The 12,757-nt window shown below is 44.9% G+C and overlaps 1 protein-coding gene across 3 annotated transcripts in view; it reads left to right on the top strand.

Annotated features, from left to right (window-relative positions):
* Window positions 1-12,757, top strand: part of tll1 (tolloid-like 1) — a 77,059-nt gene that overhangs the window by 7,716 nt on the left and 56,586 nt on the right. The window lies entirely within an intron of this gene.

A 12,757-nucleotide genomic window follows, 5' to 3' on the forward strand; every position in this document is an offset into this window, starting at 1 on the left:
TGAGAGAAGGCTGGCTTTTTATGTTAACGTCCAGCTGTTCGGTAATGATAGCTGTTATTTCTGTTTTGTGGGCTGGTTTTGGGAAAAGCTCGGTCTTCACGGGACAAAAAAACACGAAGGAAGGGGACGGGAGGCGACCGATGAGTTATAATTTCTTGCTGAAATGTCCTGCGATCATTTTCTCTCCGCACGTGGACTTTAGATGCGTTTTGTGTGTATCAGATGCAGCAGGCCTCCACCCACGCTACACCGCAAAGGGCAGATGTTCCTTTGAGGTGTGGAACCTGCGGGTTCCGATAGCGTGATTAAAGGGGCTCTTACATTTAAGCGCCAAAGGTTGCATTTCAAGTTACCCTCAAAACAATGGTCCTCACTGAACGGAAACCGCAGGCGCGCGGCAAATCCCTCTTCTTAAATGTTAAACCGAAAAAGGTTGAAATTGAAAGGAGATACCTGTGCCATTTCGGTAGTCGGTGGGACCGCTGGTGCCAAGCTATTTGATTACTTACCAGGCACAGTGAAAATATGTGGCATTCTGTGTTAAACTTTCCAACAGTCAGCACTATAATAATTAGGGTGACAGAAGTCATGTTATGTTATGAGGCTTTTAAATTCATGAAGGGGATCAACGAAGTGAACTACAAGAGATTCTTCAGGTTGAGTTCTGCTAGTAGAATGAGGGGACATAAATGGAAATTAGTGAAAGAGTGTAGTCAATGTGTGGAATAGCCTGCCAGGTCACGTAGTAGAGTCAGAAACTCTAGGGGATTTTCAAGACTAGGCTTGATACGGTGTTAGATACTATCTAGTCTGCAGGTAATCAGAGCACTGATTTAGTTAGGAAAATGGTGAGCATTGTTGGGCTGAATGGCCTGTTCTCATCATTATGTAATGTTAGGTTATGTTATATGGTGTTTCTACAGCCATTTTTCCCAGATCCAAATGCTGACAGTAGCTGTAGTCAAGCGCCTTGACGGAAGAGCTTATTTCATAGTGACTTTGCCTACCTCTTGCTTATACTGTGATTCCTTGCCATGCTAAATGCGAGTTTTTTATGTGTCACTTTTCATTAATGCATCTGCCAAGAGACTAAACAGGCAAGTGAATAAATTAATCGTAGCTGGATTGCTGACCCACGCTGCGCTGTTTTTGGTGGGAAACAGGAAGTTGTCTAAACTGAAACCTGGCCAATGAGATTCAAGGTGGGTGGGATGGACTTAAGGTGTGTAACTTTTGGCTGGTCCACTTCAAGGATACGCTGTTGAAATTGTGTAATTAGAAAGTCTGGCAGAGTTTGAACCTGTTTGAATTGGCTATGAAATCCCCATTTTACCCCATCGAGTTCACGTGTCTGGTTGCAGTTTTTCCCCCTTGTCTCATGGGCCTGTGGTCATACTCCCTAAAAAAAAAAAAAAACATTCATGTACTCTGAGGAAAAGGGCGTGTTTAGTGTCAGGCTGTAAAACCTTAACTTCGGGGCATATTAGTTTAAACCTTTGTGTTAGAATTTACAGTGAGTTGAAAAGGAAGCACATGACCTTTGCCCAAAAATTATTTTAAAAGGGTGGCGAAAAAAAGACTTTGGTTTCAAGTAAGATGATCTTAATCGGAACTGACACACCAAAAAAACACATCTGGTTGTGTGACTACCATGTTTAGTCTTGATTAAGGGCTTCCAGACACACTGTAGTAACATAAATCATCCTGAATTGTGGGTTTACTGTTGAACAAAAGTCAACCAAACATTCTCTTGCCACAAAATTAGGAGCAGTAACAGTTTTTGAGGATTATCTAAATTAGGAACCCTCCTCTGTGAGCGTTTGCCACCTTTTTTAAACGCATCTTTTCTCAGTTGCGTCCTGGTGTATTTAACTCCCTAACTGACAGCTAATTAATGGACGGCAGTTAATTTTGAAGTCTTTTCCCGGAGGACAAAACAACGTTAAGAGGCCGTATAAACTTTTTAGTGGCCGTGGTCAAACAAACGTCAAGATTAGCACTGCGTGGGGCGAGGGCTGTTTCTGTCAAAGGTTAGTGGGAGCCCTCAGAGCACTGCTTGGCATTCTAAACATTGTTTTTCTTCAGCGAAAAACAAGCAAATTGGGCCCCATTGTTCCCTCCGATAGACCAGGCAAGGCCCGAGGGACCGTGGGCCTCCTCCAGCTCCTCACTCCATTGATTTGCGGTGGTTCTTCGCTGCAGTCTCCATGCAAATTAGGGGCAAGGGGCTTTGATGTCGACGTAAACACGCTATCTGAGCGATCTGAACCGGCTGGTGTCACAGCCTAACTGTGCGTGGAGACCCCCAGTCGCCTTTTCTCTCTCCCCCCCCCCCCTCAAAAAAACTTTATGGTTCCCCCTACGTCCCGAGGGGATTGTGGAACGGTCGTTTAATAGACGGGCCTGCTATTGTTGACGCAAGACGGTACGAGACAAACAAAAAAAATAAATGCAACAATTAGGCCGTCACTATGAAGGCTTACTAACAGCTGTGATGCCCTGCGCAAACACAAAAACCAAGCAAAGGGTTTTGGTTTGTGTAAGAAATTGGTTCACTAAGACGTCAGTCACTTTAGTGCATTGCAAAAGTATGCTAGTATTTTGATGGTCTATAGAATAGCAGAGCCACCTCTCCACTTCCACCCCCACCCCCAAAGCGAATTCCCGTAAAACAATAAAAATGACTTACTTTGTCTGTTTGATGAGGCTTCTCACTTTGATGGGAGCCTGTAAGAAGCAGGCTGCTCACGTTTGAACAGTCTAGGGAGACTCAAACGGAGACACAAACCGGTTCTGTACTTTCAAAAACTAGCGAGAGAAATCGCCACAGTTCTGTGCGCATGATAAAAGCAAGGGGAAGCTGGGGGAGGCATTCGGCCAATTGCTGGCTCTAGAATTTTGGTGGCCCTAAACAAAAAGTAACCAGGGGCAACCGATCGTGGTCCCCAGCTTACTCTACCAGCTTTATCCAGCTTTAACCAAGCCACAGGCCAACGTTGACCAGCCGTAGACCAGCTACGTCCAGCTATAAGTGTTGAAAACACCGTTTAACCCAGCTTAGAATCCCAGTGGATTCAGCAGAGAAGGCACAGAACTTCTCTGCCTTTAGGGGGCGTGTCCTATACGCAGTGCCTTCCAAACCACACACCTCACAGCAAATTGCTGGTGTTCACACCCAGTGAACATTACATTTTTTCGTGGTGTAAAAAAAAATAGTTGAAAAGCCAGTGAAACGGTGTCTATTCTGAGCTATTCTGGGGTTAACCTAGTCCCTTCACAGTGTGTCAAAACGTCTCTTGGCCTAGATTTCCAACCCTCTAGACGTCTAGATTCTGGCTGGGTTCTTTGCTCACTGGGTATGAGCAAAAAAAGAAATTGAGGACTGTACAGAAAACTCTTGTGAGTGAAATTGCTTGTGAGTTTAACGAACAGTCATATGCAATTTAATCATTTTGTTTCTGCTTGAGTTCCACAAGGTAGGGGGTCTCTATCACACCTAGCCTGACATGCTCATATGTGATATGCTGGAAGCTCAATGTGCTAGCTGAGTTGTGGTTAGCCTGTTGATGGTGTTGGTTTTGAATAGAGTGGCCTTGACTGTGTCAGTGGCTGTACTCAAGAAGCATGAAATGGCCAGATCAACGTCTGATTTTCCATGGTTTGCGAAGCATAGCCCGGTGACTGTGTGCTTCTTTCAGTTTTGTGTGTGTGTGTGTTTGTGTACGTGCAAAAGGTCTTCCACAAGCACAAGTAGGGTACATCATTTGGACTGTCCTCAGCAGTAAGTCATTGGTATTAACCCAGCATAATGAGCAGTGTGAGAGAGAGATTCCACAGGTTCAGGGTATCTGTGCTCTGTAGGTTCAGAGTTCTGCCACATCTGTGAACTCGGCCTATTTCATTATTTTAGTTCTACCTCCTGGCTGAATAATTGCACTAATGAGCAAATCCAGGTGATTGGAACAGAATACAGGGGAGAACTTTTAATTTCTGAGCTAGAATTAATTTTAAACCTCTGGTTTATGTCACTGTAAAGCTGCAAGGCTTGAACAAATCAGAAGAGATTTGAAGTTGCAGGACACTACACAATTACACAATGTTTTCCTCCAGCTTCAGCTGTTGACAGTTATAGTTGTTACCACAGTACGCACACTGTTTCATGCTGAGAAGGTGCAGCAAGCCCTAGTGTTTCTGAGACAAACAACTGGGCTATGGCTTTGTGACGTCATACTGTTCCATTGATTTAATTGGCCACTCGGGTTAACGAATCAGGAACTCTCCAGCCGGATGACAGAAGGTCAGACTATATCAGAACCTTCTCTCTTCTTGAACATGCAGTAAAGTTTGCGGACTAAGCTTCAGATATTTTTTCGTCCATATTAAGGAAAATATGTATATAGTGTGCAAAAGTTTGACACACCTGGTTTGTATAAGGGCAGGGGTGGCCAACCCAGGTCCTGGAGAGCCGCAGGGTCTGCTGGCTTTTGTTTTTACTCAGCACTTAATTGATCAATTAAAGCAGTTGATTACACAGTTAACTCACCACACCTGTTTCTTTTGTCTAAGTTGTATTTAAGCGTAAAACAAAAACCAGCAGACCCTGCGGCTCCCCAGGACCAGGGTTGGTCACCCCTGTTTTCAGGTATTGAAACTGAAACCTCTCCCTCCAAACACACACATATGCACACATCCCATCTGATTCAGTGTAGCTATTGCATTTGCTCCACTAATAGAGGAATTAAAAGTAAACGTCAGAAATTCATGTAGGATTTCAATTCAATATCCATCAAATTTTCTTTAGCCCAGCATATTAAAATAATACCTTCTTAAATTCACAGAGACTGAAAACTTGTAATACAGAAATGTAGTTATATATCTGTAGCGTAAAAAAAAAACACCCCAGCTAAAGGGAAAATGTGAAAAAACAACAAATAACATTTCCGGAGGTAATCGCAGGAAGGTTGGCTGATGAGGCCATACAGTCTGGTTCAGGTCATCATACTAAATGATGCATTCACAAGATGCATGTGAATGTACACTGAACGTGTTTACGCGGTTCCACTCAGTGAGGTCACTTTCGTTTGCTTTGCAGAAGGCTGGCCCTATCTAGTGCATAGAGTGTCTTGTGTGTGTATAGAGGGCTCTTTTGATAGGTCCACGTGTGGAGTCTCAGTTTAAAAGCCCCCATATACATCAGGTGAGTGACCAGTGTAGAGACCCTCAGACACACTCAAGCCATTTAGTTCAGGAAGCACTTAAACATAAAAAAACAGCTCCGCGGCAGGTTTGAAGAACCGAAAGAATAAGTTGGAGAGTTTATGGACTCCAGCGAGGATAAATATTGTTCTTTCCATAAACGCGATTCAGTCTGGAAAAAAAGTGGCAAATTTGGCCTCTGGCTCACTGGTGCTGAAACACATCTCCTGACACAGACGGCATTCTCCAGCTCTTCCTCTGTCCCCATCTCCCAGCCCCTCTGCAACTGGCAACACAGGCAAATAGAGACAGAGATGCAAGTGCTAAGGCCGCTCTCTTTACGATAAGGGTAAAGATGAAACTATGTGTGTTCCCATTCAAAGGACCGACGGAGTCTGCTCTACGATAACTGTTGAAAATCAGCTGCAGCACACCCCAATCAGGATAGACATCATTCAGACCGTTCTTAGGGCAATTTTTTTAGAATGTCTCCAATGATAAAAAAAAAAAACATGCTCAGCCAATCACTGCGGTGCACTGGCAGCACCTGCAGGAAGTGTGCACTGATTGACAGGTGTGTTCACCGGTGGTGTAGACTCGGGATGGGGGGAGGGGGTGGAGGGGATGATTTGTAGTTTATCTTTATATTATTGTTCCTGAGGAGATCGACAATGGTGGGGTGTGAAATGGGGCCCTCTGGACTAGTCAGAAGTGTGGCCACCCCCCCCCCCCTCCCCCCTCGTTTGGGTTCCAGCACAGCTGAGCCTTGTTGGGCAACATCTGAGGCTCACTTCCTGTCGGCTAACCATCGCATTTTATTTGAACTGGGGGGGTTTTTAAAAAAAATCATTTCTTTGAGCGTACAGAGCTGGAAAGGGGCAGTGCATTTTATTTCAACAACCGTGTCCTAAACCGCCTCCAGAGGAATGAGTCCGCATATCCACAGCTTTATTCATGAGGTTAAAAACGCAAACATTATGGACAAACAGGCTCTCGCCTTTTTCTAAGGTCACTTCTGTAGGCTGTTTGGTGTTTTTGTATTTTCATCGGAATACAGGAAGCATCACTGGACCACAGCAACCCAGTATAATAGGGAGAGCCTTTAAAACAAAATAGGGCTCTAAACAGAACGCTCGTTATCGAGGGCCGGGTAAATTTCCTGTTATAGCTCGATGTCGTATTTCTGAGAGCCGACCCATAGTGCGTTTATTCGTTGTTCACCTTTATTCAGCGCTCTGAAACACGCTGAGGGATCAAAGCCCTCGTTCTCAAGAGTGCGGAGTTTAACGCACACTATTTACGAAAACACGAAACAATCAGCCGATTAAAACAATCAGCCGATTAAAACAATCAGCAGATAAGACGTCAGTCAAAACATAAGAACAATAGCGCGTCATTAATTAAAACGTTCGGAATTAAATGCAATCAGGGTCTTTATCAGATCCCCGAAAGGATTGAAAAGGAACCAAAGCAGCGAGCTTCAAAAGGCTGTTGTTTTTGGTGCTACTGTACTTGCTATGACACTTCTCATATACCATGTTGGAGAGGCAGTCCTGAATGCTTGGGCTCAGTAGTGGTTCACATTTTAGCTTCTGTAAGGAAATTATTGATGGTCTCTTTAAAGCAGCTACGCACAACGATGACAGATTTAAGGATTTATGGCAACGCTCCAAATTGTACAGTGCGTCGGAGCGTCGTTCGCACTCTGCGACTTGACCCACCAGCGAGGCCACTGTTCCGCTCAAACCGAGCGTGGCTAAAGCCCGCGTTTCTTCGATGTGGGGCTGTCGCACGTCTGGGGCTCTACCAGCCTCTCTCTCTCTCTCTCTCTCGGAGTCGAGAGCCGCGCGAGAGAGAGAGCCCCCCTTCAGAGCCGTCGTCCGGTGGAAGTTCGTGGAAGTTCCGAACCTCGACCTCGGTGGAAACGGCCGGAGTGCCAAGGTATTCCTGTTTCGTGTTATTGTTTGGAGAAACGCATAATGAGAATTTTTTTTTTTTTTTTTTTTTTCTGGCCGCGCGCTTATCCGATGCTATCTGCTCCCTCTGTCAGAGAGAGAGAGAGAGAGAGAGAGCGCAACATTTCCAGCCTTTTGTGAGGCGGCTTCCCGGCGCGTACTGAGCGCTCGGGCCGTGCCAAGCGCCGCGGGTTTTCGCGGAGGCGCTCGCCATTGACTCGGTTATCTCTTCCTGCTCGTCTGCATCCTGCCGCTCGGCCTGGAAGCGTCACGCACTCTCGCTCATTCATACTTCCTACAAATAACTGTTTTCGTTTTCAAAAAAAAAAATAGAGAAAAAAAATGTACACAAAGCTAAACAAACAATGGGGGGGGGGGGTGGGGGGGTGGGGGGGGGGTGCGGGGGTTGCGTTTTGGCGGTATCGCACATTATTTCACTTCCTGATGTCAGAGGGTTTAGCTTTACATTCAGAAGATTTTTTTTGTTGTTGCTTTTTTCCCCCCTTAAATGAGAAGCTATTGCTTTCAGATGATGTTCCTTTGTCTGATGGCTTTTCTTTGGTGAATGTTGATGTTGGGCATGTCATGGCTTTCAGTGAACCGATGTGTGCACTTTGACCAATGTGTGCGCGTTGGTCGATGTGTGCATGTTGACTGATGTGTGCACGTTAACCGATGTGTGCACGTTGACCGATGTGTGCACGTTGACCGATGTGTGCACGTTAACCGATATGTGCACGTTGACCGATGTGTGCACGTTGACCGATGTGTGCACGTTGGACCTCTGGAGTCATCATCTGCCCTGACATACATCTGTCATGGCTGCTTGTTTTGTCAAAGTTTTGCAACAACAGACTCTAGAATTGTAATGGATTAAAAATGGAAATGAATGACAGTACTCGTACAAGAACCGAATCCAAGTTGTTTGAAGATATAAGCATTACATTTTCTGAAATATCTTATGGGCAAAATTCTTGCAAAATCAAAAAACTACAGTTGATTTCATCCAATTTGCTCAGTGCTCACCAATGCAACTTGCTGAAGATTCTTTTTATTTAATTGCATTTTCTGTGTTTGCCAGTGCTGGTCTTCGGACAATCACTTATTTTCAGCGACTGAAAACGTTCCATGCATGTGCAGTGGACTTCAAATGCGCCCAGCGTGGGCTGAGATCGAACACACCACGTTCTTCGCCGTGTTTTATGAAAAGGTCTTGCAATTACTTTCTCCATTTCCCTGGGATCAGAAGAAATGTCACTCAGCGGGTTGTATATTTCGTCACGAATCATTTCCCTAAGTGGTGGAAAAAGTTTCAGCCGCCCTTTATGATTTAAAAAAAATAATGTGTGTTGTCACGGAAACTTGAGGCCGGCTGTGTCTCCCCAGGAGCGGCTGTTGACTGTGCTTGTAACGGTAACGGCTTTAACTTCCATCTTCCACGACGAAGTGACCCGGGGCCCCTGCAGAACGGAAAACAGGAGCCGCAGCTCCCCGTGCGGAGCGCTTATATTAAACAGGATTTTCCAGGAGCGGAGCGCCGTGACAGGGGTGCTTCCTAGATGTTTTTCAAAAAATTCCTGGCTCAGCGAAAAAAAAAAAAAAAAAAACACGACGGGAGGGGGGGAATGTTTGTTTTGGAATGTTATGCGACGGGCCCGCGAGTGCGTTTGCTCAGCACTTCCATCACACGCTCTGATTATGCGTTTTAATAAATGAGCGATAACCGTGACCGTCACGACCGCGCACGCTGGAATTAAACCCACGCCACAGTGTCTGTCTCACAGATTTAGAGCGGACAAGAGAAAATGAAATTTAAAAAAGAAATGCATAAATCCAAAGGCAATGCACATTGTCTGGAACATTCCCAGCTGTCGAGTGTCAGCATGTACACATACACACACGGACGCAAACACATGCAAACACACACACACACACACAAATGCAAATGCGCACACACACACACATGCACACAGACACACACACGCACACATGCACACACACACATAGACACATGCATAAACACACAAACATGCACACACTCACACACCCACACATACACATATGGACATGCACACACGGCTGTGTGTGTGTGTGTATGCGTGCTGCTAGCCTACCATTTAATGAAGCAACCGAAGGAAGATGTTCTTTCTGCTTGAGCTACTTAGTGGTTAATTGTCTTAACAGCACAGTACTCACTGCTGAAGCACTTCAGGTTGCAAAGCCAGAAAGTAAAAGTGCCTGTTTGCTGCAAGGCTTTCCCTTCACTGCGATGAGGCTCACGTCCACCTCCACCGCTCAGCTGGCTCCTCATTGGCTACCGTCTAAGACCGTAATACTGGGGTGTCCATTCACATCCGAAAAGGGCCGGTGTGGGCGCGGGTTTTTTGTCTTAGCCCAGCGCTACGTCGCCAGATTCTACGTATCAATGTCCTAATTGAAGAGCAGTTAATTGGGTCATTACGGGAATCAGGTGTCCTGGTGCTGGGATCAGACGGAGTGTAGCACAGTGGGTAAGGGACTGGGCCTGTAACCGAAAGGTCGCAGGTTCGATTCCCGGGTAGGACACTGCCGTTGTACCCTTGAGCAAGGTACTTAACCGAAATTGCTTCAGTATATATCCAGCTGTATAAATGGATACAATGTAAAAATGCTATGTAAAATGTTGTGTAAGTCGCTCTGGATGAGAGCGTCTGCTAAATGCCTGTAATGTAATGTAATGTAATTAGACAAAAAACCCTGCCCTCCCCGCCGGCCCATCTGGACGAGCTTGGACACCCCTGCTCTGACGCGATCCCTCGACAAAGCCGCGAGCCTCACGTTTGCGACCCGATGCGCTGCCTAGCAGGCGGTTATGAGCAGCTTAATTCATTAGCAAGCACAAGGGGGTGTTATCTCTGTCAAACAGTATAGAGGCAGACTGTAGACAGCACACATTTACAAACCTAGCGCTCACCGATGGGGTAATGCTGTCTGAAATGGTTGCGCTGTAGATGTTGCCCTTGTAAAGCCTGTCCTGACCTTGTTTAGATGGTGGGTTGTAGTGCAGTGACTCTGTAATAAAGCAATCACCCGGCCTGTTATTTTCCCCTGGTGTTGTAAGCTGATCTGGTGGTTTGCGCTTTGATCTTGTTGTACACAACTTAGGCACGGTGTCTGGTTCAACCACAGTCATTGCTTAGCAGTTATTTCCTATGACATTTCATATTAGTGGCAAACTGTGTTTAGACAGTTTGAAAATACACCGAATATACACAGGAAAAGGTTCAGTGTTAAATCGACTCTTATAAAGTACACTGTATTTTGCTGAAGTACGTACAGGCTCTATTGGAATTGATTAAACTCTGATGGACTCTGAATTGACAAGAAATGTACAGAATAATCTCTCCTTGTGTTAATAATTGAAAACATTAATTTAAACGTACATTATTGCATGAAAGGTTAAATATTTTCCTTGAACCAATCTTTATGGAAGAAAAAACAGTCCAGCTCAAAAAACAAAAAAAAAAACAAAAAAACGAACCCCACTGTACTCCCTGAACCCACCGGACTCCGGACCGCTTAAGCTGGAGCGGTGCGGTGGGCGGTTCCTAACGCCAATGCTCAGGGGATCTGTGTGAGATTGGACCTTAAATAAAGGGGACTGATCGCCCTTCGTGTTTCAGCCTGCGGGTTGCAAGAGGATTGGATTCCACCCGGCTCTATTTTAGCTCGCAACGCGTACCGCCACGACGCGGCCCGACGGGGGCTGGTTTAGCTGTCGTCGTGGTTACGGTGAATCAGCGGAAAATGTTTTGGCCTATTGATCTTCAAACCGTGTTGCAGAATTATGAATCGGCTCCTGAAAATAAGACAAATCGCCCAAACGTTCGTGGGACATCGATATATTGCAGAGTCTACGGTAGAGTGAAAGAACGCAAAAAAAAAAAAAACAGGAAGAGGAGAAGACACAAAAAACTAAGGTAGCATGTTCAGCCATGTGGAAGTGGTCAGTGATAAAAGTGCGAATTTGATTATTTGTTGACATATTGGACAACAGTGTCTCCCCCAGCAACCAGTGCGGTGCATTCCATGGACACTCTAAATGTTCACCTCAAAACCAGACAAAACTGAGTTTAGTGAATGCATCTGCAAATAGATACTGTATATGAAGCTTGAAGATTCTAAAATGTGAATAGATCGGGAAAAGAATGATATGTTTATCTGTCAGTTGTTAGGTTATATTCAAACCAGTAAATATACATCTGCAACCTACTCTCCATATTGTAGGGACACACTTGCAGTAAAGGGATATATTTACATGCGGTGTTTTTCACAAAAAGAAAAGAAACGTGGATTCAGTTGTAGGTGTCGAGTGCGGCAGCGCTTCAGCCTGCGGTAACAGGGATTGTGCTGTGCTAATACAAAGCCAGCTCTTTTTTTCAGACGTTTGTTTACTTTGGTTTTGCGCGTCTTCCCTTTTCTGTGGTTGCCTTCCTTCCTCTTTTGGCACGCTGGAGTGGCGTTCCTGCGGAAAAAAAAAAGCCTTTACCGCCAGCCAGCTAGCGGTAGCCAGCAGCTGCCAGCGGTGTCCAAGACTATGCCACTTCCACAGTGCTCTTTAGGTGTGAGAACACATACATCACATTACAGTACATTACATTACAATACATCACATTACAGTACATTACAATACATCACATTACAGTACATTACATTAAATGACATTACAGGCATTTCAGCGGTGTCCAAGACTATGCCACTTCCACAGTGTGCTTTATGCGTAAGAACACATCACATTACTGTACATTACATTATATTACATTACAGGCATTTAGCGGACGCTCTTATACCTTGCTCAAGGGTACAACGGCAGTGTCCTCTCCAGGAATCGAACCTGCAACCCCAACACCTACACTCAGGCCAGATTCCCACAAAATAAAATGAAATAAAAATAAATAAATAAATAAATAAATATGCTTAAGCCTTCAGATGCTTACAGAGCAATTCTGCCTAGATTTTATGAGCGTTCATAAGGATGATCCATATGCCTGTAGGGCTATGATTCATGTCTTCCTTCAGAGGTCAAACATGTGGTCTCACTTATTATATTTCCCGAGATGTGTGTCATTTTGAGCATTTTAAATGATAGGATAAAATCTTTTTCAATATTTTAGAATATCTTAATCATTCTGTTAGATTGTACTGCAGAAACAGCTGGGCATATAAGTTCTTGTATGTTGGCGCTATCCATAAACAAACATAAAGCTGTTTAGAGCAAGGGAACGTAGCCTACAAAGGCAGTTTACAGTAATCTTTGCAGCTGAACTCAGTCCAGTACACTAAATCTTCAAACATCAAGGTACAAGCCAGCTAAATCTTAAATAGAATCCTCATATTATGCGGGTTTGGAATATGGTCAAAGAACAGCCGGAACGGTAATTAATGACTCAAGTGTGTGTGTGTGTGTGTGTGTGTATTGGAGGGGTTGCTATTTGCTATCTGCCTCGTAACTTGACAGTGTAAACACTCGCCTGGCGAACACCAGTCAGCTCGTGACTTAGGGGTAATGTGACAGCAAGTAGGAGCCGCTCCAGGGAGTTGGCCCACAGCTGGCCGCGCGCTGACGG

Source organism: Anguilla anguilla, chromosome 5 (assembly GCF_013347855.1).
Source record: "Anguilla anguilla isolate fAngAng1 chromosome 5, fAngAng1.pri, whole genome shotgun sequence".
NCBI classification, from domain to species: Eukaryota; Metazoa; Chordata; class Actinopteri; order Anguilliformes; family Anguillidae; genus Anguilla; species Anguilla anguilla.